Below are 26879 nucleotides of genomic sequence, written 5' to 3' on the forward strand. Positions count from 1 at the left end.
AAGGAACTTTTCCCCTTAGTAGAGGGGTCAATAACCAGGGGGCATAGTTTCAAGGTAAGGGGCAGGAGGTTTAGAGGGGATTTGAGGAAAAACTTTTTCACCCAGAGGGTGGTTGGAATCTGGAACTCATGGGGGAAAAATTCGGTGGACTGCGCCACCAGTTAGCACCTAAAGAGGGCACTCAGTGGCTTTAGCGCCACTGGCCACACCCCCCACGATATTTAGCTGGGGCGCTAATGGTGGCATTAGCCTGTTGCGCTGCGCCGCCACCGATGGTGTCATCGGTGTGCGCAGCGCCCCGCTACCGCCTCGATCGCGATATTTGGCAGCGACCGCCTCTGTAGCGCCGCTCACTAATCGCGCCCGGTTCACGGGGCCTACCTGTGGCGGCAGTGGCGCAAATTAAGGTGGAGGTGCGGGCCAGCCATTTTTTTCGGCAGCCGCCTGCCAGCACCTCCGTTCCCAGCCCCCTGTTCTCCCCCCGCAGCGTGTGGCGCTGCAGCACGTTGCGCTGCGATATTCAGTTTCAGCGCCCTAAGAGGGACACGGAGCGCCTCGAGCCTCGCCCCGTGTCCCTCTTGGGGCGCTCAAGCTGAATTTCCGGCGATCGCTGCTGCTCCGATCGCAGCGCAAAATCTGGCGCCCAGGCGAGCTTGGCGCCCCATTTGCGGCTCCACCCAATTTCTCCCCTGACTCTATCACACCTGCAGCTGCCATCTATTGCAGCAACATTGGTGCCCTTGGAAAAACAAAGCATGGTCCTCTAAATCCTTCCACGATCAGCCCCAACACCAACATCACCAGGCACACTAACATTTACCAACAACATCACCAACCTTCTCCGCCATGACCTGATGCTGCACAGGACACAGGGCATCAGCCCCTGACAACATTGCTTCTCGGGAGACCAGCGATGGCATCGCCATGGCACGATTTACTTCACTTGATGCTGTAAACCCTGGCTGCCACATGATGCGCCAGGTTGACACCATCCCACACCAGCACAGTAAAGCATCCCTTTAATGTCCAAGCCATTTCATTCACACTCATCATTATAGCGGGGGAGGGGGGAAGTTATCGCAGAATCGCAGAAACCCCACAGTGCAGATAGAGGCCATTTCGGCCCATCGAGCCTGCACCGACACATATCCCACCCGATCCCTGTAACCCCTACACCAACACATATCCCACCCTATCCCCGTAACCCCACGTATTTAATCCCCCTAACACTAAGGGTCAATTTATCATAGCCAATCAACCTAACCCGCACATCTTTGGACTGTGGGAGGAAACCGGAGCACCCGGAGAAAACCCACGCAAACACGGGGAGAATGTGCAAACTCCACACAGACAGTCACCCGAGGCCGGATTCGAACCCGGGTCCCTGGCGCTGTGAGGCAACAGTGCTAACCACTATGCCACCGTGTCTCAACATTCATTGGAACTTCTCAGGATGCGCACAGATCTGTCCAATAAGGTGAAGTGTTGAAAATATAGATTTCACTGTATAACAATACATTAACAGAAACTTCACATGAACATTGGCTAACCCTCTCAAGTGCCTACCTTTGTGTGTTGTTAGTTGATATGCTTGCAGTAGGGTGAGGGTGAGTGTGAGGGGTGGTTAGTGAGATGGGGAAGTGATAATGTAGATAGAGAGGGATGGGTGGAGGTGCAAGGTAAGTTGGTGTGAGTAAGGATGTGCAGGAGTAGGGTAGGGAAGGCAGAGTAATGGGGATGTAATGAGAGGCACAGCAGGGTGAGGTTGAGTGTGGCTTTACAGTAACGTTTCGTGATCTACTGAGATCATTGAAAGGTTTGTACCCTGCAGCCACAGACTCCTGACGACATCCCTGCTTGTGACCTCCTGTGCAATGTGCAACGAGACTGCGTTGATCTCCTGGGGAGGTCTCTTCCGCCCATGGGAAGGGAAGAGAATCTCCCTGCATGTTGTGCCTCCCTCCATAAGCATATGGAGGGAGTCATGGGAGAGCCTGGGTGCAGACGTGCACCTTTGTGCAGTGCTTGTCAGTGTTTGCAGCACCTCAATGCTCGAAGAACATTGACAGCATAACTGTCAAAATCAATGTGGTCGTGGTCCCTTTAAGGAAACCGGCTGATGACGCATCATCACATGACATCATCAGACCCGCTTCCTGTTAATTGGCCAGGAACCCTGAAGGTCGGGCTTAACAAGGCCAATGTACGGAGAAACTTTTTGAGAGAGTGGCTGCAGATGGGGGCGGGACCGGAACCCACCAATCACCTCTCCTGCCGCCATTCCGCCTCCGCAGGGAAAATCCAGCCCGATGAGACAGTATAAATGGGATCCTCGTTTTTAAAAAGTTCCTTTTTTTTGGAAGTACTTACTTCCACAAAAGGTGCAGTGGTACTCAATGGCCCTGATATTAAATGGGAGATGCGCTGGGAGTGGCGGTGGGGGGGGGGGCGGGGGTCTGATATCACGTGGGAAACCCGGAAGTATGTTCAGCCCATCTGTCTGTGACTTTTTAACTCAGCCACCTCATTAAGATTTTATTTCCGGGTTTCCCGTCCAATCAGCGACAGCGGGCGTTATGAGGACCTTTATGTCGCGATCTCAACTCCGGTATTTAAAGGGACAATCCAAAGATGCAATTGCAGGAGCTTGGAGTTGGAAGCAATCTATCACAATGGAATCCGGATGCTCAAAGGCTGCAACCTGCTTTAATGGCACCTCCCTTGATGTGCTGCTGGGGTGGTGAGGAGTCAGAGAGAGGTTCTTTTCCCCAGCAATGGGAGGAAGAAACCTGCTACTGACACCAAGAGGCTGGAGGTGGTACCAGGAGCCTAGTGCCACGCTCATGGATGCAATGCAGGAAACCCTTTAATGACCTAACCAGGCCTGGAAAGAGTACAGTTGCACATTCACCTACATCCTGCTGTGTGCATCACCCCAACCCTTCAATCAAGCCTACTCCATCACATCACTCCTCACATCCACTTATCTTGCACACCCACCCATCCTTCTCTTTCTATGCACTTCCTCACATCCCCATCTAACCATCCACCACCTCCACCCACCCTCATGCTTATGCAATTTCCTGCCTCTCGTTGATAGTCACCCTCACCAAATGCACTCCATCCATCAGCTGAATACATGCCATTACATTCACTCATAGGTCTGTTCTTTCCCTCGTTGCAGGAGAAGAGAGCACAGAACACCAAGAGAGGCAGAGAACTGGAGGTGGCCCTCCATGCATTTCCCAACTTACAAGCACAGAGGAAGTGGCGCCAAAATCAGTGAAGTCTCGGCGTGCCTGGCCGTCAGAGATGGGGTGATGGGGAACTCTCAGCTACCTGGTGGCACAATTAAGTATCAGCCACCCACATGTCATCCGGCACTCAGTAACGTTGACTTGATTTCAACAGCGAGGGAAATATGATCACCTTCATAATGATAACTTGCAACATATTCTTACCTTACAAGAGTAATTCATATATTTTATCCCCAACAGGGCCTTCACACGAGCAACAGAAGTCGGTGGAGGTTGCGGACAACGGTTCCTCAGAGGAGCTGAGTCCTTCTGAGGGTGCACCGTCACAGGACTCATGCAGACCATGCACCAGCTCAGATACTCACACTTCAGTGGGACCAATAAGGCAGATAGTTGGGTTTTCACCTGGTGGTTTGCACTCACAAGTGAGCAAGAACAGATGGTGGTGGCGGGGAGAGTAGTGGAGAGTCCGCGTCAAAGGGAGCAGCCCTCTCCAAGCTCTGCTCAGCTGGACACAGATGCTGTATCCCGGGGACCGTCGATGAAAAGGAGAATCATTGAACAGCAGCAGATGATGTGTGATGTATTGACAGGCATTCCAAGCACACTGTCCATTTTGCACAGAGAATGTGTGATGTATTGACAGGCATTCCAAGCACACTGTCCATTTTGCACAGAGAAAGGTGGAGTCCACCTCAAGCATTAGTGGGTTGATGTTGCACGGCACTGTGATGATGCCTTCTTGCATGGATAGACTGGCCAACTGCATGGAACATCAAACTTGGTAATCACACGAGTCCATGCAGGTCTTGAGCAAGCCGACTCCGGAGGCTACCTGAAGTAGGATGACAGATACTCTAGCCTGGGCCTTGCAGTGCCCCACTGATCCGCACCAAAGTACTCTCCGGCACACTGGTAGCAGTGAAGTGCAGCTAGGCCATGTGAGGAATGTTGGCGAAAGGAGCATTGAAGTGGGGACTCCACTCAAAGTGCTTCCACTTCTCACCCATTGACCCCCACCCACCCGCCCCTCCCAGTCAGTACCCGACATGCTGCCTTGTGTCCCGATGGCCGAGTCTGCCCCTGCACAGGTGTTGCAATCTTACGTGGGGCCCTCGCGGGAACCAATTTGAAGCATGTAAATATTATTCTTTTGCACCACTTTCTCATCTTGCCCATTCTTGGTTGCTGGCTGCCAAGTGGCCTTTTAAGTTGTTTGATGATGAATGGGAAGACATGAATTGATGGCAACCAATAGCGGGGATGCAAAAGGGATGGTTGGTTGTTTGCAGGACTGCTTTGTGTTATTGGAATTGTAGGGGTGGGGGGCTGGTGGGGGCTGGTTGTGAGATGGGTGCACTGGTAGAACCTAAGTGAACCTCGCTATAATCAGGGCCTCCCTGGCAATATGTGCAGCAGGTAGTATATTGCCCTCATCACCTCCCTCCTCCTTCTTGGAGTCCTCCAAAGAGGATCTGCGCTCTGCATCTTGGTCCTCCTGTAGGTCCAATCCTCTCTGCTGCTCCCCTCCCTGCCGCCCCTCTCTCCGCTATCGCCTCTCTGCCTCTCCCCTCTCTGCCTCACCCCTCCCTGCCACCCCTCTCTCTGCTATCACCTCTCTGCCTCTCCCCTCTCTGCTGCTCCCCTCTCTCTGCCGCTCCCTCTCTGCTGCCGCCTCTCTGCCGCTCCCTCTCTGTTGCTCCCCTCTCTGCCATCACCTCTCTGTTGCTCCCCTCTCTGCTGCTCCTCTCTGCCGCCCCCCTCTCTGCTATCGCCTCTCTGCCACTTCCCTCTCTGTCACCCCCACCCTGCCACTCCCCTCTCTGCTATCCCCTCTTTGTTCCTCCCCTCTCTGCTATCCCCTCTCTGTTCCTCCCCTCTCTGCTATCCCCTCTCTGTTCCTCCCCTCTCTGCAGCCCTCTCTGCTGTTCCCCTCTCCACTGCTCCCCTCTTTGTTGCTCCCCTCTCTGCCGCCACCCCACCCCCGCCGCCTCACCCCCGCCGCACCCCCCCCCGCCGCCGTCACCGCCGCCACCCCCCCTGCCGCCACACCCCCCCCCTGCCGCCACACCTCCCCACCCTGCCGCCACACACCCCACCGCCACACACCCCCTCCCCTCCCCTCCTCCTCTCCCCACCCTGCCGCCACACCCCTCCTCCCCACACCCCCTCTCTGCAATCCCCTCTCTGTTGCTCCCCTCTTTCCTGTGCAGCTACAGGTTTGTGACCAGTCGGCTGCTGCTGATCCTGCTGCTGATCATCTCGGTCCTCATTTGAGGTCCAATCTAAGGCAGCATAAGCAGCACCCATTCTGATCTAATAAATCAAACTTCCAAAGTGCAGAAGAAGCCTTCAAAATGTAGAAAGTCAACTCTCAGCAAAAGTACTGTAAACACCCTTTCCCACGAGCAGGTAAGAAAGCAGCCGTGAGAACTGAGTATGAGATTAATTGACCCCCTCAATTGCTGCTGTGTTCTCACCTTGCTTTCACTGCTGAATTTCAGGAAGCCTGGGAAACCTGTGGATCACACGTTAAACTTAAAAAACGGTGTCAGTATCACTCTAATTGAGCGATTAACATGTTAATTGCCAACTCACCTCTCCTGAGGGGGTTGCACACACACAGCCTAACGCACTGGAGTGAAACCCGGAAGTCGGCTGGTTGGAGCCGGCTTCCTGATGCACTGTCAATTTCACCGGCTTTAACCTCCCCTCCCAAACCCACGCGCTCCTCCATGTTAAAACTTCCCCTAATGACATTGCCAGACAGACTGCTGTCATGGAATGTTGCCTGGCTTCAAGTAAACAATAATATTCAGTATACTCCAAGATCAAGTATGCAGTTTTGAAAGCAGTGAATATAGTAACAATAGTATCATTGTAACAAATTCTGTGCTCCAAAATATTAATTATTACAGTACTACATATTCAAGGGCTTTTGTGGACCACAAAAGACAGCTGGAAAATTAAATATTAATAAAGTACTGATTTATAAATCCTTAGATTTTATATTCCTTTTACAGAATAATTTGTTCTTATTTAAGATTCACTAAAGGGCATGATTATTTGCAACTAAATCAGCTGGCTTCTATTTAATTCAGTTTATACAATTGTAAAAAAGCTATGCAATTAAAGGAGCTTCTGTGCAATTGTAAACCTTTTAAACTCTTAATAAGCTCAGATGCCTGGGGCTCTGCTAACAGCTGTTTCGTGTGAGCTGTTCTGCGTAGGTGGAGCGTAACAGAATTCAAACCTGCTGTTAGATTGTCTTTAGTGGAGTGCTAGTACAGCTGGTGGCAACCCCAGCATAAACTTGCCCGATTTACTAATAGATTTTCTTGATGACCAGCCTTAATGAATCCAACAAGTTTTCTCTGGGGTTGCCAACGGCTATGTGGGACCTGCACACCTGGAGCTGGAAACCCTAACACCCCACTAAATGCAAAACTACAAAAGGATCAACAATGATATTGGGATAACCTAGTTTGAAGGATTTTACAGTGATAAGATTAAAATTAATCTTAATACATTGTCATAAACTGTATTGAAGTATGCGTGTGATAGGTTCAAAATTGTGTTCACTTGTAGAAAAATTACTGCAATTCATTAATCTTATCATTTCATGCAACTGCAAAATGATAAGAATAAAAGACTTGCTTTTATACAGCATATTATCATGTATCAGAAACATCTCAAAGCATTTCATGTACAATGTATTATTTGAAGTATATGACTGTTGTTATGTAGGCGAACATGGCAGATTACTGTTTTGCATACAGCAAGACCCATAAACAGTAATGCAATGAATAACAAGTTAATCTGGGTTTTTTCCAGTGGTATGGGTTGAGGAAGAAATATTGGCCAAGACACAGAGACAACTCCTTGTGAACAGTGCCGAGGGATCTTAACATCCATCTGAATCACCAGAACACACAGACAAGATCTTGGTTTAACATCTCATGGAAGGATGGCACTTCTGACAATGAAGCACTCCCCTTTGCTTTTACATTGGGTTTACTGAGGTGCTGATGCCATTGGCTCATCACAGGCTGGTCTCATGCAGCCAGCACTAACCCCAGAGTAGACATCTGGTATTTGTTAACACTGGCCACTATGAATACCCGGTAAAAATGGGTCTTCTCACTGGCCAGCCTTAGCAAACCTTATAAAGACAAAACAAACAACCTTCCACAAGAGGAGATCTTCCAAAACAATATTGGATAAAAATCTCACCACACGTTAAAACTGAGATCTTTCCAATGGCTGCAAACAAGCTATAAACTCAAATATATGGCTGCATCATTAAGGTGGGGGAGGGGGGAGGGGAAGAAGGTCAGCTTTCTACCATATTGCATTTCCACCAAGGTTTTAATGTGATTTTGATTTAATAATAAATATATTTTGACTGAGCTTCCCGATTGCTCAGTCGATAAATTAATCATGTGGTGTGATACAGATCACAGAATCATACAACACAGGAGGCCATTCAGCCCATCGTGTCTATGCCAGCTCTTTGAAAGAGCTATCCATTTATTCCAACTCCCATGCACTTTCCTGATAGCCTTGCAAATATTTCCTTTTCAAGTATATATCCAATTCCCTTTTGAAAGTTACTATTAAATCTGCTTCCATTACTGTTTCAGGCAGTGCATTCCAGATCATAGAAACTCGCTGAGTAAACATTTTTCACCTCATCTCCCCTCTGGTTCTCTTGCCAATTATCTTAAATCTGTATCTTCTGGTTACCGATCCTCCTGCCAGTGGGAACAGGTTCTCCTTATTTACTCTATCTAGACCCGTCATAATTTTGAACACCCCTATTAAATCTCCCCTTAACCATTTCTGCTCGAAGGAGAACAATCCTAGCTTCTCGTCTCTCCACCGAGGAATATACCAGATTCAGTCGCGGTTCCATGCCATTAACAGACCTGAACTGAGGTGGGGTAGGGCATTACATGGCCTCAGCATCCATAGGCTAGGGAGATATAAAAAAAACAGTCTGTTCACTATCCAGTGATCCCTGCAGAGAAGTGTAGATGTGTGCATATCAGGCAAGGACAGCATTGGGCGTAGTTATAAGAACATAAGCAATAGGAGCAGGAGTAGGCCATTCAGCCCTTTGAGCCTACTCCACCATTCAATGGGATCATGGCTGATCTGCCTCAATTCCATTCACCGGCCTTATGACTCGACCCCTCCCCCCACTGATCAAATATCTCACCAGCGTTCTCTGTCCATATATGAAGAGTGGCCAGTTGGGTAAAGTACTGGGGACTGGCAGCATTCACAATACTGAGCCCCAACAAGTGACTAGCTTAAAGAGGAGAGGGATAAGGAGAAGAAATTGTGAGGGAAATACTGAGGAAATTCACAATTTTTTATTCTTCTTCCAATTCCATGCAAAGTATAATTTGTCTTTGAAAATATTAGGCAATAGCTCCGTGCACAGAAAGTGAACTAATGGGGGAAGTTTCACAACTCTGGGGAGGTGGGTATGGAGGCGGGACTGCCGGGAAAATGGCAGAAACTGGGAGCGGGCACCGACTCCGCTCCCAACCCGCCTCCGGGCCATTTTCCCGGGAGGCGGGTCGCTGATTCATGCAGGGATCTGTCTCCTCGAGGCGGGAAGCGGATTAGAGCCAATTAGCCAATAGTTTTGAGGCTTATCCCCATTTTACCCATGCAAGTATGGGCTTCCCTACGGCTGTAAACCTCGCCAGGGTTAGCGAGGCGAGCAGTGGGTCTGCGGGGGTGAGAGGGATCGAAAAGTCAGCTGTGGAGGCGAGTGATGGGTGCAAGTGTGGAGAGGTAAGTATGAGAGGTGAGTGTAAAGTGTTGGAAAAAGTTTCCTTACCTTTGCTTCTTCCTGCAGGCTTCAACCCTTGGGAAGGTGCCTCATCTCAATGGCAGAGATGACAGAATGGCTGATGCATTTTCAGATGCAGCAGCCATCTGCTTTCTGCTGAGGAGAGAGGTTTTGGTGAGCTTTCAGTGCAAGGGCTCACCTTAGAGCAGAGATTGTCAGTGTTTGACAGCTTCTCAAAGCGGTCAAATGCTGACAATTCATCTGTCAAAAATTTTTCAACAGATGAAACGTCATACGCTGATGTCCTCTGTCACTGGCTATCCTTTAATTGGCCGGCTTAACAAGGTCAATCAAGGGAAAACAGCGTGGGTTGGTCAGACGTCTCTGGGGGCGGGCCTGAAACCTGACAACCAGCAGTCCTGCCCCCAACACGCCCCCATTGACAAAATCCAGCCCAATGATTCCTAATTAACAGCTTTAGTTTTTACTACTTAAAAACATAAACCAAGATGAACAACATTAGTTGTTCTTGATTTGAATTTTTTTAATGAATTGATACCTTTCTAACATTTGTTAATTTGAGCAACTAATAAATGCAGTATGAATGATGTTGTGGTACGGGTAGGATTTTCATTGGGCTGTGGAGGCGGGATTGGAGGCGTGTGGGGGGTTAAAATCTCGAAATCAGGGGGCACAAACCCATCCCACCACCAACCCGCCTCCATGCCCATTTCAAAGGAGGCGGATGCCCGACCTGTGCTGGGACCCGCCTCCCCGAGACGGGAAGGGGATTAGTGCCAATTAACTGCTTGTTAACAGGTAGTTAACAGGCAGTTTTTGGCCTATTCCCTATTTTTATTCCTGAAGTGTGGGATTCCCGACGGCTCCAAATCATGCCAAATTAGCGAGGCAGGCCGTCAGGCTGAAGGACTTGGAGGGTTCGAGATGTCTGGTGTTCAGGTGAGTGATGGGTGCATGAGTGAAGAGGTAAGTGTGTTTGGTGTGTGTAAAGTGTTTAAAGAAGTTTTACTTACCTTTACAACCTTCCTTCCTTCAGGTCTCGGGTGTCCCTCATCTCACTGGCACAGAAAGCAGAATGGCCACCAGCTGTCAAAAGTTGCAGCATTCAGCTTTCCGTTCTGGAGAGATCTCTGAATCAGCCTGAGAGGAAGGAATTAACTTAGTGTATGGATTGTCAGTGTTTGACAGCTTCAAAGAGCTGTCAAATGCTGATATTTCATCTGTCAAAAGCTCTTGACAGATGAAATGTCAATCTGTGACGCTGGGCGGGCTCAACAAAGTCAATCAAGTGAAAATCGCGTGGGTTGGCCACAATTCGATGGAGGCAGGACTACAACCCTGAAAGCTGTAGTCCCGCCTCCTACACGCCTCCAGAATCAAAATCCAGCCCATTACATTTGTTTTCACATTCAATGTTAGACCCTATAGTTGGCTAAAGTTTCTTACACTAGAGGTGATGCTGATTCAACCTGCAACAGCTAAACAAAGGTGTGAATTAACTTATATGGATTTTTTAAAGCCATTTGAAAATTGACTCCAATGGGGCTTCTCCATGGCTCAGTGTTAAATGTCCTGCCTGGTGTGGTACTGAGTCATATAGACCAGGAATGTCCTCGGCTTGGTGGCCAGGCTGTGCTGAGTTAGCTAATCTCAACTAGGGCAGCATTTAGGACATTACAATTGATTCCAATATCAAGCAAGGCAGTGGAAAGATAAGCCAGACTTCCCACTCCTGATCACTAGTCACTAAATACATATAGTTGTCAGGTAAGGAGAGGATTACAAACAAAAATAGAAAATGCTGGAAACCCACAACAGACCAGTCAGTATCTGTGGAGAGAACAGACGTTAATGTTTTGGGTGTAGGCCCTTTAGGTTTTTATTTCAGAGTTCCACCATCTGCAGTATTTTGCTTTTCATGTGGATATATTAGATTTGTCCCTCACCTAGCTACCACAACTGGTAGAAGCATATGCCAGTATGAACTGGGGCCTTCGGCAGAAGGATAACTGGATAAAGTTGGAGGGGAAATATTCAGGTGAGTAACAGCATAGGTGTAAAAGTAAGGAAGCAACTCCCTGATGCCTCATTTGTAAAAGCAGTACGTAACTGAACCATTCACATCAGGAATGTTGGACCCCCAGTTTATACTGAGTTAGCTGAGGTGGAAAAAAAGGCTGTTACAATTGGCCTTAGTATCCCTGACCGAGACAGGGGGTAAAGTCTGCTGGAGTTCCTGCTCCTAATCACTACCTTGCTATTCAGTACATCTTTGTGGGCTTTGGGTGAGGAGAGGATTAGGCTTAGCTGTGATACTTCATGTGGTTGAATAACTTACTGATGCCCCACTGTCTAAACGCACACTTGAATAATGGCCAATTAGGTGAGATACCAGTGGGTATCAGGCCTTGTGGAACTCTACTACAACAGGAGTCAGCAGCCATCAGAAGAGGAGTGGAGAAAACATTGTAATGAAAATAAATCACAGTACTGAGAGTACAATTTTCAGATAATAAATGAATTGAAACCCTTTGAATAAAACCACTTTACATCTGGATGCATGAGGATGCCAATTGCAATAAAATCCCTGTCTTCAGTCATTTTACTCAATAGAGCATTTGTCATTGGAATCATGAAAACCCGTACAGTCACGGTCAATGCAAGATGGCAAACTATCATATGGTTCCTTTTGTGGCAAGGTTTTTAATGCCAAACCTGCAAAAATACTGTTTTGCTCTATTTGTGCACAGATGATTGACCTCTAGTTTGAGCAGAAAAACACTTGTTCCATCTTGTGATCAGAATAATGGTAATAGATTTCAGCAGAGAGGTAAACTTTGTGGAGATATTAAAAAAAAAAGTTTAACTCATTACCTCCTTTTCATGGCTTCAAAAGAGTCATAAAAATGAATTTCTTTGCCCTTGTGTTCAGTCTTCTCCTCCCACCACTTCCCCATGCCCCACCCCCACCAAAATTATATTTTTGGCATTCGCTTAGTAAAGCATCCTGAGACATTCTTTTACACAAAGAGCTCTACATAAGTGTAAGTTATTTTTTGTTGTGCATAAAAAAATTGAAAACAAAACCATCAAATGGACAGGCTCCCGATGGCTGTGTTGGTTAAGGTACAGAGTAGTTGAGCTATATAGACAGTAAGGTCCCAGCTTTTAATGCCTGGTCTATGATGAGCTGCTAGGGATGGGGCAGTAGCACTACAATTGGTCTCAGTGCACCTGGGCTAGGAAAGGGAAAATTTGCCAGGGATAATGATCAGATACAGAAACATTATCCAGGAACCCCTGCTGCAATTGTGCACATAATGGATGTCAGAGGAGGACCTGTTTAGGCTCAGCTGTCACACATGAAGAGAGGCTACTTGTTTGAAATACTGGAAGAAGCTGAGTGCCCATGGAACCAAACTCCAGCAAGAAGTCAACACCTCCAGAAGAGAAAAATGGGAGGGGATAAAACTGGCGCAGAAAGACAGAGAAAAAAGAACCATTATCCACTGTATCTATCTATCTATCTATCTATCTATCTATCTATCTATCTATCTATCCATCCCGGTCCGTCCGTCTCTCTGTCTGTTTGTCTGTCTGTTTGTCTGTCTGTCCGGCTATACAATCAAAAGTTATAGAGTGTACCTACACATATGTTATATCAAAAGAAAGCTTATCATTAGGGGAGTCTAATAGGCATATTTACTTTTTGGTCAGACAAAAATTGTTCAGACAGTAGACAGTATACAAAAAAGGTTCAAAAAACGGCTACATTCTGCTCATTAGCGTTGAGTGACGTGATGGTTGACCAATCGTACAGGGGATTAACCCGATGGTTGACCAATCGGTGCATCACGGGGGGCGTTTCATTGCATGTGTGGGCGGGCCTAATCCTTCTGAGCTGAGGTGAGTGGCCGCCATCTTGATTCCTAACTATTGATTTATTTTTCCCACTTTCTGTGTGTTTATTTTTCCCACTTTCTGTGTGTACCCCGTTAGGTTCTTTTGTGCAGTTGTCTTCTTAGCTATGGGGTGCTTAAAAACCTGAACTTTAATATTTAGGAATCTCTCTTTATTGTAATGGATGCACGGAGCCGCGGCCTATCAGCGCGGGAAGCCTGGGCAACGAGTTCAGCGGATTCCCGGCGCACCCGGAACCTGTCGAACCTGCTGAAGGCCGTTCATTTCTGCGACCACGTCACCGTCTTCGCCTCGGCCAACGGCATTCGGGTGATGGCCGAGGCCGCCAAAAGCGTCCAGGGCAACGCGTTCATCCAGGTGCCGAGGCCCGGGCCCCGGGGCGGAAAGCCGACCAGGTCACTGTCTTCGCCTCGGCCAACGGCATCAGGGTGATGGCCGAGGCCACCAAAAACGTCCAGGGGAATGCATTCATCCAGGTGCCAAGGCCCGGGCCCCGGGGTGGAAAGAGGGATTGGAGCGGGGGATGAGGGCTTGGGGAGGGGGGGAGGGGAGAGGGTAAGAGGGAGGGGGAAGGGGAGGGAGGGAGGAGGGGGAGGGGGGAAGAGGGAGGAGGGGGAGGGGGGAAGAGGGAGGAGGGGGGAAGAGGGAGGGGGAAGAGGGAGGAGGGGGAGGGGGAAGAGGGAAGAGGAGGGGGGGAAGAGGGAAGAGGAGGGGGGGAAGAGGGAGGAGGGGGAGGGGGAAGAGGGGGGAGGGGGAGAGGGGGAGAGGAGAGGGGGAGGTAGGGAGAGGAGAGGGGGAGGGAGGGGGAGGAGAGGGGAGGGAGGGAGAGAGTAAAGCAGGGAGAGACAGGGGGAGGGAGAGAGAGAAAGGGTGAGGGAGGGAAAGAGTGAGGGGGTGGGAGAGGGAGGGAGAGCTCGCCTTCTTCCTTCCTTCCTTTCTTCGCAGGGGTCCATCGGGCCAGGCCTGAGGCGCTTCTTCCCCCCCTCTCTCTCCAGGCTAATCCCGAACTAAATCCAGCAGTCTCTCTCTCTCTCTTCCCCCCCGTCTCTCTCTTCTACCCCCCCGTCTCTCTCTCTCTCTCTCTCCCCCCCCCATCTCTCTCTCCCCCCCCCCCATCTCTCTCTTCTCCCCCCCCGGCTCTCTCTCTCTCTTCCCCCCAGTCTCTCTCTCTTTCTCTCTCTTCCCCCCAGTCGCTCTCTCCCCCCCCAGTCTCTCTCTTCTCCCCCCAGTCTCTCTCGCTCTCTCTCTTCCAACAACAACATGCCCTCAAAAAACCCTCGGCACCGCCGGGCACTCCAGCTAGTAATTACATATTTAGAAGGTTTTTCTGAGATTGTTTGCTGAAATTAGCATCCCATGAGACCACACAACTTAAGTTAACAATGACAAGCAAAGTCCAGTGAAACACTCTGTGGATTTTTGTCTGCACATCAGTGGATATGTCATTTGACCACATGATCTTTACTGCACTAGATCTAGCCGAGGCAAAAAGAGCAAATCAGCAAATGCTTAAACATCCTGCCAAATTTAACACTGTTCATTACTCCAAGCTTGGAAAGGGAGGCAAAGCAAGCCCTTTCATCTCTCCCCCCACAAACCCGTGGTGACCTATAAACATCCAACAGTCTTTGCTAAAGTACTTCCATGTGTTTACTCTTAGCTGTAACTCCATCAGAGACAACTGAAATGATTTAATCCATTTTTCAATCTTTCAGGATCCTACATTTTAAAGAACAAAACCCATATTGTGGGTGCTCACTAATTAGTAAGTGAGCCTGCAGGGTTTACGTGACCAGACTAAGCTGATGCAGCATTTAAAGCTCTCGCTTTATAAATATTGTTACAATCACATCCAGCTTTAAAAGCTGGAAGAACCATGGGAAATTCATTAAACTTAATCCACATTTCTTTACATGACATATGATAAGTTAGAAACACTGGTGACTAACAGTGCTGGGTGACCAGAATATGCTGGCATTCTCATTGTTCCATACTATTATTGCTACTTCTCTGTCAAACCATCTTTAGTCTGAGTGTGACAGCTAGGAGCCCTAGCAAAACTGAGGTCAATGAAGATCAATGGGAAAAGCCTCCAGCACCTGGAGTTACACCTGGCATAAAGGAAGATGGTTATGCTTGTCAGATACCAATTATTGCAGTCCCAGGAGATCAATGTCAAAATTCCTCAGAGTATCAACCTGGGCCCAACCATCTCCAGATGGTTCCTCAATGACCTTTCTTCCATCATAAGGTCAGGAATGGGGTTGTTTGTTGATAGTTTTTACAGTGATCAGCTCCATTCACAACTCCTCCAATAATGAAACAGCCCATTCCAGTCTATAGCAAGACGTGGGGAACTTCCTGACTTGAGCTGACATGTGGCAGGTAAGATTTGTGCCAGACAATGGTTATCTCCAACAGGAAAAGACCCAAATAGCCCCCGCTAACCTACAACAGCACAGTCATCACTGCGTCCCCACCATCAGTGACCTGGGGTTTACCAATGACCAGAAGCTTAACTGGACTAGTTGTTTCAACACCATGACTACAAGAGCAGGACAGAAGATAGGTACTCTGTGAAGAGTGGCTCACCGTCTTTCGAATGAGACGTTAAACTGAGGCCCCATCTGCTCTCTCAGGTGGACGTAGAAGATCCCATGGCACTATTTTGAAGAAGTTCAGGGAAGTTATCCCTGGTGTCCTGGTCAATATTTACCCCTCAATCAACATCACTAAAACAGATTATCTGGTCATTATCACATTGCTGTTTGTGGGAGCTTGATATGTGCAAATTGGCTGCTGTGTTTCCCACATTACAACAGTGACTACACTTCAAAAAGTACTTCATTGGCTGTAAAGCGCTTTGGGACATCCGGTTGTTGTCCCAGGATGCACTTACCAAGGTTACTTCAACAGAATCTCCTAGCCCCAACAAAAAGGATAAGAGCAGCAACATCATGGGAGCACTCTCACCTGAAAGTTCCCCTCCAAGTCACACAGAATTCTGATGGACATATGCTGCAATTCCTTGATCTTCACTGGGTCAACACTATTATAGGAGCACCATAAATGTAGCTTTGCCAGTGCTGCACACATTCTGAGAACAAATTTTTTAAAACTGTCCTCTGGGCTCAGTGGGTAACTGTACCATCTGCTGTTGTACTGAGCCATACAGATTAGGGAAAAGCTTGGTTTGATTCCCGGTCCATGCTGATTTATCTGACCTCAACTATGGCAGTGATGGGGTCTACAATTAACGTCAGCACCATTGGGCTCAGGAGCAAAAGGATGTCAGCCAGGGTTCTTCACTCCTGATTTTTATCCAGTTAAATAGCTTGCTGACACTCATCACCCAGATTTATACTTGATTGAGGTGCCAGATGGGTGCCACCACTTGTGAAACCACATCGAATATAACTCAACAGCTTCAGAAGAGGGGAGAATATTTTCAAAAGTAATGATAATTCATATTAAAAGTAGACAAGCTGCTTTTTTCAAGTTTTAGCTGATCTTCCACCGTAAATGTGGTGGAGGTTCAGGGAACCCCACATGGAAATTTTACCCCATGGTACAAACCCTCAACTGAGTGTTTTTACAAATTGCTCCCCCCACAACCACCACTACACATGACTTTCCAAAACCAGACCAGCATTTCTCCTAAGTTACAAATCCCCACCCCCCACACTGAGCTGCATCATTCCCACCATGACCAAACCTTCTGTAATCACTCTGGTTAAAGATTTCCTAGCTGTCCCACCCCTCACTGTATGCCTTACCTCCCTCTCATCATCCCCATTCCCTCTCTTTCCCTATCCTCCTTTCCCCATCCTCCCCCCTCTCTCTCCTATAATCCTCCCCTTCCTCATCTTCCTTGTACTACCCCACCCCCTCCTCTCCTCCCACCTCAATCCTCTCTTGCTTGTCCCCTATCCTCCTCCCAGTCCTTTGTGCTCTTGCTATCCTCCTTTTCCTATTCTCCTCCTCTCCTCTTCCCCCTCCCGTCCACCCTCCATCCTCTCCTCTCCTCCCTTCTACCACCCTCTTTCTTATCCTTCCTCCTTCCTCCTTCCGTCTGTTTTGCCTTCGTTCCCCTCCTTTCTCTCCCTCTCCTTTTTGGTCCGATTAAATTAATCCCCCACTCTCTAACCCTGCTTGACCTGAATAATGCACTTGACCTTGACTCCTGTGTCCAATGGAGTATATGATTAAAATCGGTGTGTCCTATCACCTGCCAACACTGCTGATGGACTTTTCAATGTAAATTGTGACCACCCCCCTGTTACATTTGCAATTATCTGTGATGCCTGCAGTTGGCTTCCCATCATGGTTTTCCCATTTAGAGCACTCAGCCATTGTCATGCACTTGCTATTTCACACTCTGGTCACTGGGGGCTCTGCAGCAACCCACTTTTAATTACTGGGCTGGATTTTCCCAGGTCGCATATCATTACTTAATTACATATTATTTCTGTATTTATTAACCATCAAATTGGCAGAAAAAGGCAGGGAAGGAATTACTGCAACAACCTAACAATGTTCAACTCCATAAGTGACAAATACTTATACTTTAGCAGCTTCACGAAAAGATTATTAAACCATGATTAGTAGCCGGTTAGTTGCTGTTGTCACTGCAGTGGTATAACCCTGCACATCATCAATGCTACATTCTGTAATGATATCAGCAAATAGTGATAGTATTTGCCTGTTTGATTATGATGCCTTACCAGCATATTTGCCTGTTTGATTATTTATGCCTTACCAGCAGAGGGCATGTGAGAGAGGCAGAGTTTAGTTTTAGTTTCGTTTTAGATGGATCTCTAAGATGGTGTCTCCTGTAATGCTGTTAACTTAGATGGACAAGCTTTAGATTAAAAGACATTCTCTTTCATGAATGTGTCGTCATTGAATCCACATAGAAATCAATACATGGTGTCAGAAGAAGTGATTGAAAGAGATGAAGAGGAAAAATCTGAAGTTAAATCAGCTCTCCACATATTAGCAAGCCAAAAGAGAACATCGTTACTTACCATTGCAGAATAGCTAACGAAGTGAAAAAATGGTAGGATTACACCCACCGGTGAAGCTTCAGTTGACAGGTAATGTGGCTGAAAATTGGAGGAGATTCAAACAACATTTGGAGTTGTATTTAGCGGCAATCGGAGCTGACGAGAAAAGTGATAAAATGAAAGCGTCAGTGTTCTTACATGTCGTGGGTGATGAAGCGCTGGAGGTGTATAATAACATCACATTCGCTGCTGATGGAGACAAAATGAAGCTGGATAAAATAATGGAACAGTTTGAGGCCTACTGCATACCTAAACATAACGTGATGTTTGAGAGGCACAGATTTTTCACACGTGTACAGAAAACGGGAGAGACTATTGATCAGTATGTGACGGAACTGAGAAACCGAAGCAAAACATGTGAATTTGGGGGACTGACAGACTCGCTGATAAAAGACAGACTGGTGTGTGGTATTCCAGATAATGGTCTAAGGGAAAGACTGCTAAGAGAGCAAAATCTAGACCTGGGAAAAGCCATAGCACTGTGTAGGGCTACAGAGACTGTGAAGTCGCAGGCAAAGGAGCTGTTCAGTGACAATAGCTGCAACGTGGATGTAGTGAGAAAGAACGGACACAAACCGTTTAACAAAAAGAGCGCCAATGTGAAAAAAGAGGCGTGGCCAGCGAACAAAAATGAAAGGGACAATCGAAAGTCATGTAGTCGATGCGGTACACAGCATCCACCAAAAATGTGTCCAGCATATGGTAAAACATGCAATAGTTGCAACAAAAACAACCATTATGCCCGTTGCTGTAAGAACCAAGCGCAACAAAGCAAGGTCCATACAGTAGATGAAAGCGAGATAGAGGAGTTCTATGTAGATGTTGTGTCTGAAAACAAAAAAGAAAAAAAGAGACTGGATGTTGACACTAAAAGTGAATGACATACACATTCCATTTAAATTGGATACTGGAGCACAAGTTAATGTGATATCAGAGACTGATTTTAAGAAAATTAGACCCAGACCAAAGATACATGGAATAAAAGTGAAAGTGACAGGATACTCAGGTACTGATATACCAGTGAAAGGAAGATGCATTGTCAAAGTGACACACAAGGACAGAGAGCACACGCTAGCATTAATCGTGGTGCCAAAGGATGTGCAAGCCATACTAGGTTTAATAGCCTGTGAGAGACTGAACCTGGTAAAGAGAGTCCTCGTTGTGGAAAGCGAAGGAGAGACAGTCTATGATGAACTCATGAAAGAGTACAACGACCTATTTCAGGGTCTAGGCTGCCTTCCAGGAGAACACACGATCAGAGTAGATAAAAGTATGCCAACGGTCATACATCCATGCAGAGAAGTTCCGTTTGCTCTTCAAAAGCAACTGAAGGCAGAGTTGGACAGGATGGAAAGCCTGAACGTGATTCAGAAGATAGATGAGCCAACTGAGTGGGTGAGTTCCCTTGTCATTGTGGACAAAAAGAATGGAAAGCTCAGAATTTGCCTGGATCCAAGAGATCTAAACAGAGCAATAAAGAGCGAGCACTTCAAGCTTCCTACACGTGAGGAAATCATGTCACAGTTTGCAAATGCAAAGTATTTCAGCAAGTTAGATGCATCATCAGGATTTTGGCAGATGAAACTGGGCGAGGCAAGTTCAAGACTGTGCACGTTCAACAGTCCATTTGGCAGATACAGATTCCTAAGGTTACCATTTGGCATTGCCTCAGCTCCTGAAGTGTATCACAAAACTATCCATATGATATATGAGCATCTGGAGGGAGTTGATACATCAATGAATGACATCATAGTATGGGGAACCACGAGAACTGAGCATGACGAGAGACTGAAAAAAGTGCTGGAAGCAACAAGGAAAACAAACCTGAAGCTGAATAGAGAGAAATGCCAGCTCGGGGTGACAGAACTGACATTCGTGGGAGATATCCTTAGCAGTGAGGGCATCAGACCAGATCCCAGAAAGGTGTCCGCCATTGAGAATATGCCAAAGCCACAATGCAAAAAGGACGTGCAGAGGTTTAATGGAATGATCAACTACATGGGTAAATTCATATCCAACCTCTCAGAAAAGATGGCGCCACTGAGAAGACTAACTGAAAAGAACATAGAATGGGAATGGAATCATGAGCATGAGAAGTCATGGAGCGATCTAAAGAAACTGCTCACAGAGGAACCAGTTCTGAGGTTTTATGACCCAGCGAGACCCATCAAGATATCATCAGATGCATTACAGAGTGGGCTTGGTGCCGTTCTTCTGCAAAAATATGACTACTGGCAACCTATTGCATATGCATCGCGCTCAATGACAGACGCGGAGATGCGATATGCTCAAATAGAAAAGGAGCTGCTCAGCATCACATACGCCTGTGAAAGATTTCACCAGTTTGTGTCAGGACAAGCAAGCAGCGTAGAGACTGACCATAAGCCCTTGATTGCATTGTTTCAAAAGCCACTAAATAGCTGTCCGCTTAGAATACAAAGAATGATGATCAGGCTGCAACGCTATACACTGAATGTTGCGTACACACCGGGTAAGCTGATGTATACAGCAGACACGTTGTCCAGAGCTGTTGACCCAAGAGAGCCCACAAACACCAAAATGGATGAAAAAGTGAACGCCTAATTGGACATGATCACAAGTGCACTGCCCATAGCAGATGCAAAAATGGAGCTCATAAAGACTGAGACAAACAAAGATGAAACAATGAGACGACTGAGGAAAAGCATCTTGGATGGATGGCCCAACATGAAGCAAGACTGCTCACCTGACATGGCAGAGTACTGGAACTGCAGGGCGGAACTATCAGTGGTCGAAGACATCATCTACAAAGGAAGTAAAATAGTTATCCCAAAGAGTCTGAGAAAAGAGATGCTAAAAAGGATCCATGGAGGACATCTGGGAATCGAAAAGTGTAAGAAAAGAGCACGAGAGGTGATGTACTGGCCACGAATCAACCAAGATGTGACAAATGAGGTGTCAAACTGCACAATATGCCTGAAATATCGAGCAAGCAATCCGGTAGAACCACTAAAGCCACACCCAGCGCCAGACAGACCTTACCAGAAGGTAGGCGCTGACCTATTCGTATGTCAAGGGAAGGACTATCTTGTAGTCACAGACTATTACTCCCTGTACCCAGAGGTTTGTAGACTGTACACCACCACTGCAGATGCTGTGATAACATATATGAAAGCCATATTCTCCAGACATGGCGTGGCAAGCGAGGTCTTCACAGACAACGACCCCAGTTTTACAATGCAAGTTTCCGACACTTTGCCAAAGAGTGGGACTTTGTCCACACAACGCCAAGTCCTCACTTTCCACAGTCCAATGGACTAGTGGAAAAATCGGTCCAGACAGTGAACAGACTGATGTACAAGGCAAAAGACAGATGGACTGACTTCTACCAGAGCATGCTTGTATACCGCACAACGCCGCTCGAGTGTGGTATGTCACCAGCCCAACTCCTTATGGGACGTCTGCTAAGGTCAAACCTACCCATCCCGGAGAACCTCCTGAAAACAAAAGAGGGGGAGAAAGTGAGAAAGTTCAAAGAACAGAAAGAAAAGCAAAAGTACTACTATGACAGAGGAACACAAAACCTACCTGAACTCCACACTGGTGACCAAGTAAGGTTCAAAGACAAAACAAACACATGGACTCAGAAGGGAACTGTTCTGAGTGAAATCCAACCAAGATCATACACCATTCAGACAGATGAGGGTGCTGTTCTGCGAAGAAATCGTCGGGATCTTCTCATGGGACCAGCCACAGCAAGTCAAAAGACTGATACTGTTGAACAACCTGATCACACAGCAGGTCAAAAGACTGATACTGTTGAACAACCTGATCACACAGCTGAGAAACCATCATCGGAGGCAACAACTCAGATTCAAGGACAATCAATCAGAAAATCCTCAAGACACGTGAAGCCTCCTGAGAGACTCATTGAGCAAATTTAAGGACTATTGTTATAGAAGGAAGTAATGTTATCTTATTCTTTCTTCAAGTTCTAGTGTATTTACATATTTCATGTGAACACACAAAACAAGGTTAAAAAACCTTGATCATGATAATGATAATATAAGTTCATTAAGTGTTACAGTTAAAATGCAGAGTAATACAAAGAAAACATGTTGTTAGATAAAAGTAAAATACTTTTGTTTTAAGAAAGGGAGATGTAATGATATCAGCAAATAGTGATGGTATTTGCCTGTTTGATTATGATGCCTTACCAGCATATTTGCCTGTTTGATTATTTATGCCTTACCAGCAGAGGGCATGTGAGAGAGGCAGAGTTTAGTTTTAGTTTCGTTTTAGATGGATCTCTAAGATGGTGTCTCCTGTAATGCTGTTAACTTAGATGAACAAGCTTTAGATTAAAAGACATTCTCTTTCATGAATGTGTCGTCATTGAGCCCACATAGAAATCAATACACATTCTGGAGCTGATTCTGTAACAGTGGGCCATGAGTTGTGCCTGTACTGGACAGCTTTAAGAAAAACATCAAAGCCAGACCTTCTCATAGCTCACTTGAGGATTAAGGGCCAGTAGAGTAGAGCTGATTTTTAAAATAGATTTGATATTCATGAAGCTTGTTTGATTAAACAATTTGAAAACACTGGAAATCCAATGAACTACCCAGCATTCTTTGAATATTGGGGGAGGGGGATAAACAAAAGTGGAGTGTTATTGAGGTTAATATGTAAACCAATTTTTGCAAAATGTCAATATTTTAATGAGATATATAATTTTGTTGATAGAGGTTATTTGAAACAGAAACAATTTTACATCAGTAAACTGGAATCTATTTAAGGCTGAATACAGACTCTAAAAGCAGTGTCATTTGCTGAGTGTGTTTTGTAACTTCATGTGAAACAGCATGCATAGAATAAACCTCAGGAAAAATGACAGGATCCTCATGAATACAAAAGAAAAAGATCTCTCATCTGAATTTTTTATGTTTTTGAAAATTGTTTCTCCTCCCCATCCACCGGGCCTACAATCTGAATCCCTCTTATATTTTAATTTGCTGTAAACTAATATTTAATGCTCAGGGGAAGGAAAATAGTATAGGAAGTAGTAGATATCCCTACTGCAAACATTTAAAGAAATAATTAATAATTCACAACAAATATACCTTCTCTTAAGGAATAAAACCCCATGGAAAAATGGTCCAACTTGGATAACTAGAGAAGTTAAAGATAGTCTTAGATCAAAGGATGAGGCTTATAATGTTGCCAAAAAGAGTAGCAAACCTGTGGATTGGGAAGATTTTAGAATTCAGCAAAGGATGACCAAGAAATTTATTTAAAAAAAGAGAAAATAGAATGAGAGTAAACTAGCAAGTGGCATAAAACAGATTGTAAAAGCTTCTATAGGCATATAAAAAGGAAGAGAATAGCTAAATTAAATGTGGGTCCCTTACTGGCAGAGACAGTAAAAATTATAATGGGGAATAAGGAAATGGCAGAGATATTAAATAAATACTTTGTATCTGTCTTCATGGAAGAAAACACAAAAGACATTCTGGAAATAGTGGGTATCCAAGAGTCTAGTGAGAATGAGGAACTTAAATAAATTAGTATTAGTAAAGAAATAGTAATTGAGAAATGAATAGGACATCATTACATAAATTTAAAACAGAAATAGACAGTTTCCTAGAAGTAAAGGGAATTAAGGGTTACGGGGAGCGGGCAGAAATTTGGACATGAGTCTAGGTTCGGATCGGTCATGGCCCTGTGGGTAGCGGAGCGGGCCCAGGGGCCGTGTAGCCTGATCCTGCTCCTATTTCGTGTGTCTAATTCTGTTAGATGCAGGAGATGGTTCTGTGATAGTGGATTGGCGGTTAGGATCAGATCAGCCATGATCTTATTGAATGGCGGAGCAGGCTCGAGGGGCCGATTGGCCTACTCCTGCTCCTATTTCTTATGTTCTTATGTTATGACTAAAAGCCGACAAATCCACTGGACCTGATGGCTTACTTCATAGGGTTCTAAAAGACGTGGCTAAAGAGATACTGGATGCATTGATTTTGATCTTCCAGAATGCCCTAGATTCTAGAACGGTCCCCATGAACTGGAAGGTAACAAATGTAACCCCGCTATTCAAGAAAGGGGAGAGAGAGAAAACAGGGAACTATAGACCAATTAGTCTGACATCAGTAGTAGGGAAAATGCTAGAATCTATAATCATAATATGATTGGGCTGAGTCAACATGGATTTATGAAAGGGAAATTGTGTTTGGCAAAACTGTTTGAGTTTTTTGAGGTTGTAAGTAGCAGGGTAGATAAGGGGGATCCAGTGGATGTAGTGTGTTTGGTTTTTCAGAATGCATTCAATAAGGTGCCACACAAGAGGTTGTTACACAAAATTAGGGCTCATGGGATTGGGGTAATATATTAGCATGGCTTGAGAATTGGTTAACCGATAGAAATCAAAGAGTAGAAATAAATGGGTCATTTTAGATTGGTAGGCTGTAACTAGTGGGGTACTGCAAGGATCAGTGCTTGGGCCTCAGCTATTCACAATCGACATCAATGGTTTAGATGAAGGGACCAAGTGGAAGTATCCAAGTTTGCTGATGATACAAAGCTAAGTGGGAAAGTAAGCTGTGAGGAGGACGCAAAGAGGCTGCAAAGGGATATAGACAGGTTAAATGAGTGGGCAAGAACATGGCAGATGGAATATAATGTGCAGAAATGTGAAGTTATCCATTTTGGTAGGAAAAATAGAAAAGCAGAATACTTTTTAAATGCTGAGAGATTGGGAAATGTTAGTATTCAAAGGGACCTGGGTGTACTTGTACATGAATCACAGAAAGTTAACATGCAGGTACAGCAAACAATTAGGAAAGCAAATGATATGTTAGTCTCTATTACAAAAGGATTGGAGTATAAGAGTAGAGAAGTCTTACTACAATTATATAGGGCCTTGGTGAGACCACACCTGGAGTACTGGGTACAGTTTTGGTCTCCTTACCTGAGAAAGGACTTACTTGCCTTAGAGGGAGAGCAACGAAGGTTCACTAGGCTGATTCCTGGGATGGGGGGATTGTCCTATGAGGAGAGATTGATTGGACTAGGCCTATATTCCCTAGAGTTTAGAAGAATGAGAGGTGATCTCATTGAAAAGTATAACATTCTTAAAGGGCTTGACAGGGTAGACGATGGGAGGATGCTTCCCCTGGCTTGGGTCACAGTCTCAGAATAAGGGGTGGGCCATTTATCTCAATTTTTCAATTTCAATTTCAATTTTATTTATCACAATACTAAATACAAGAAGTGAAATCTAGTCAGTGAAATGCTTTTTTCTTGATGAGCCGAGAGCACCAAGCAGCAAGAACACTTAGCTGCCTGGTACGCACGGAGCCCGCAAGGACGGCAGCCATCTTCATCGGCGCCATCACAAAAAAACACATACCGACATATACACGCATACATACTTTAAATATAAATAAAGCAGGCATAAAATAAATAAAAGACATAAAAAAGACAGCACATAAAATGAACAAGCAATAATGTAAAAAAAGTAATTTCTACAGTAATTACATTGATATTTCTACCCAGGCTTCTAGAATAATCTCTGGCTACAGGGTGGCCGCCCTGGGAGAGCATCGTGAGGAACTCACAACTTATAATTAAATAAATTTAATTAATTAATTAATTAATTAATACAATTAAATAAATAAAGTGCTCCCTCAGTCTTTCTCGATGTTTCCATCTTGGTCTCTCTCGATGTTTCCCCTCTCTCTCTCTCTCGATGTTTCCTCTCAGTCTTTCTCGATGTTTCCCTTCGGTCTCCTCCACACACTTGGCCTGCACATTACCCCTGGCTGTCCCACTTGGCGTCCTGGTAACCGGGTTCCTCTCCAGCTCTCGCTCCTTCAAACTGCTCTCTCCAGATCTCGCTCCTTCAAACTGTCCTCTCCAGCTCTCGCTCCTTCAAACTGTCCTCTCTCCAGCTCTCGCTCCTTCAAACTGCTCTCTCCAGCTCTCGCTCCTTCAAACTGTCCTCTCTCCAGCTCTCACTCCTTCAAACTGTCCTCTCTCCAGCTCTCGCTCCTTCAAACTGTCCTCTCCAACTCTCGCTCCTTCAAACTGTCCTCTCTCCAGCTCTCGCTCCTTCAAACTGTCCTCTCCAGTTCTCGCTCCTTCAAACTGTCCTCTCTCCAGCTCTCGCTCCTTCAAACTGCTCTCTCCAGCTCTCGCTCCTTCAAACTGTCCTCTCTCCAGCTCTTGCTCCTTCAAACTGTCCTCTCTCCAGCTCTCGCTCCTTCAAATTGTCCTCTCCAGCTCTCGCTCCTTCAAACTGTCCTCTCCAACTCTCGCTCCTTCAAACTGTCCTCTCCAGCTCTCGCTCCTTCAAACTGCTCTCTCCAGCTCGCGCTCCTTCAAACTGTCCATTTAGGACTGAGATGAGGAGAAATTTCTTCATTCAAAGGGTTGTGAATCTTTGGAATTATCTACCCCAAGAGGGCTGTGGATGCTCAATCGTTGAGTATATTCAAGACAGAGATCAATAGAGTTTTGGATACTGAGGGAACCAAAGGATATGGGGAAAGTGTGGGAAAGCGGAGTTGAAGTAGAAGATCAGCCATGATTTTATTGAATGGCAGAGCAGACTCGAGGGGCCATAGAAACATAGAAGATAGGAGCAGGAGTGGGCCATTCGGCCCCTCGAGCCTGCTCTGCCATTCAATGAGATTATGGCTGATCATCCAAACTCAGTACCCTGTCCCTGCCTTCTCCCCATATCCCTTGATCCCTTTAGCCTTAAGAAATATATCTAACTCCTTCTTGAATATATTTAATGAATTGGCCTCAACTGCCTTCTGTGGTAGAGAA

Source organism: Somniosus microcephalus, chromosome 10 (assembly GCF_052327205.1).
Source record: "Somniosus microcephalus isolate GS21.2 chromosome 10, FLI_Smic_1.0, whole genome shotgun sequence".
Classification (NCBI taxonomy): domain Eukaryota; kingdom Metazoa; phylum Chordata; class Chondrichthyes; order Squaliformes; family Somniosidae; genus Somniosus; species Somniosus microcephalus.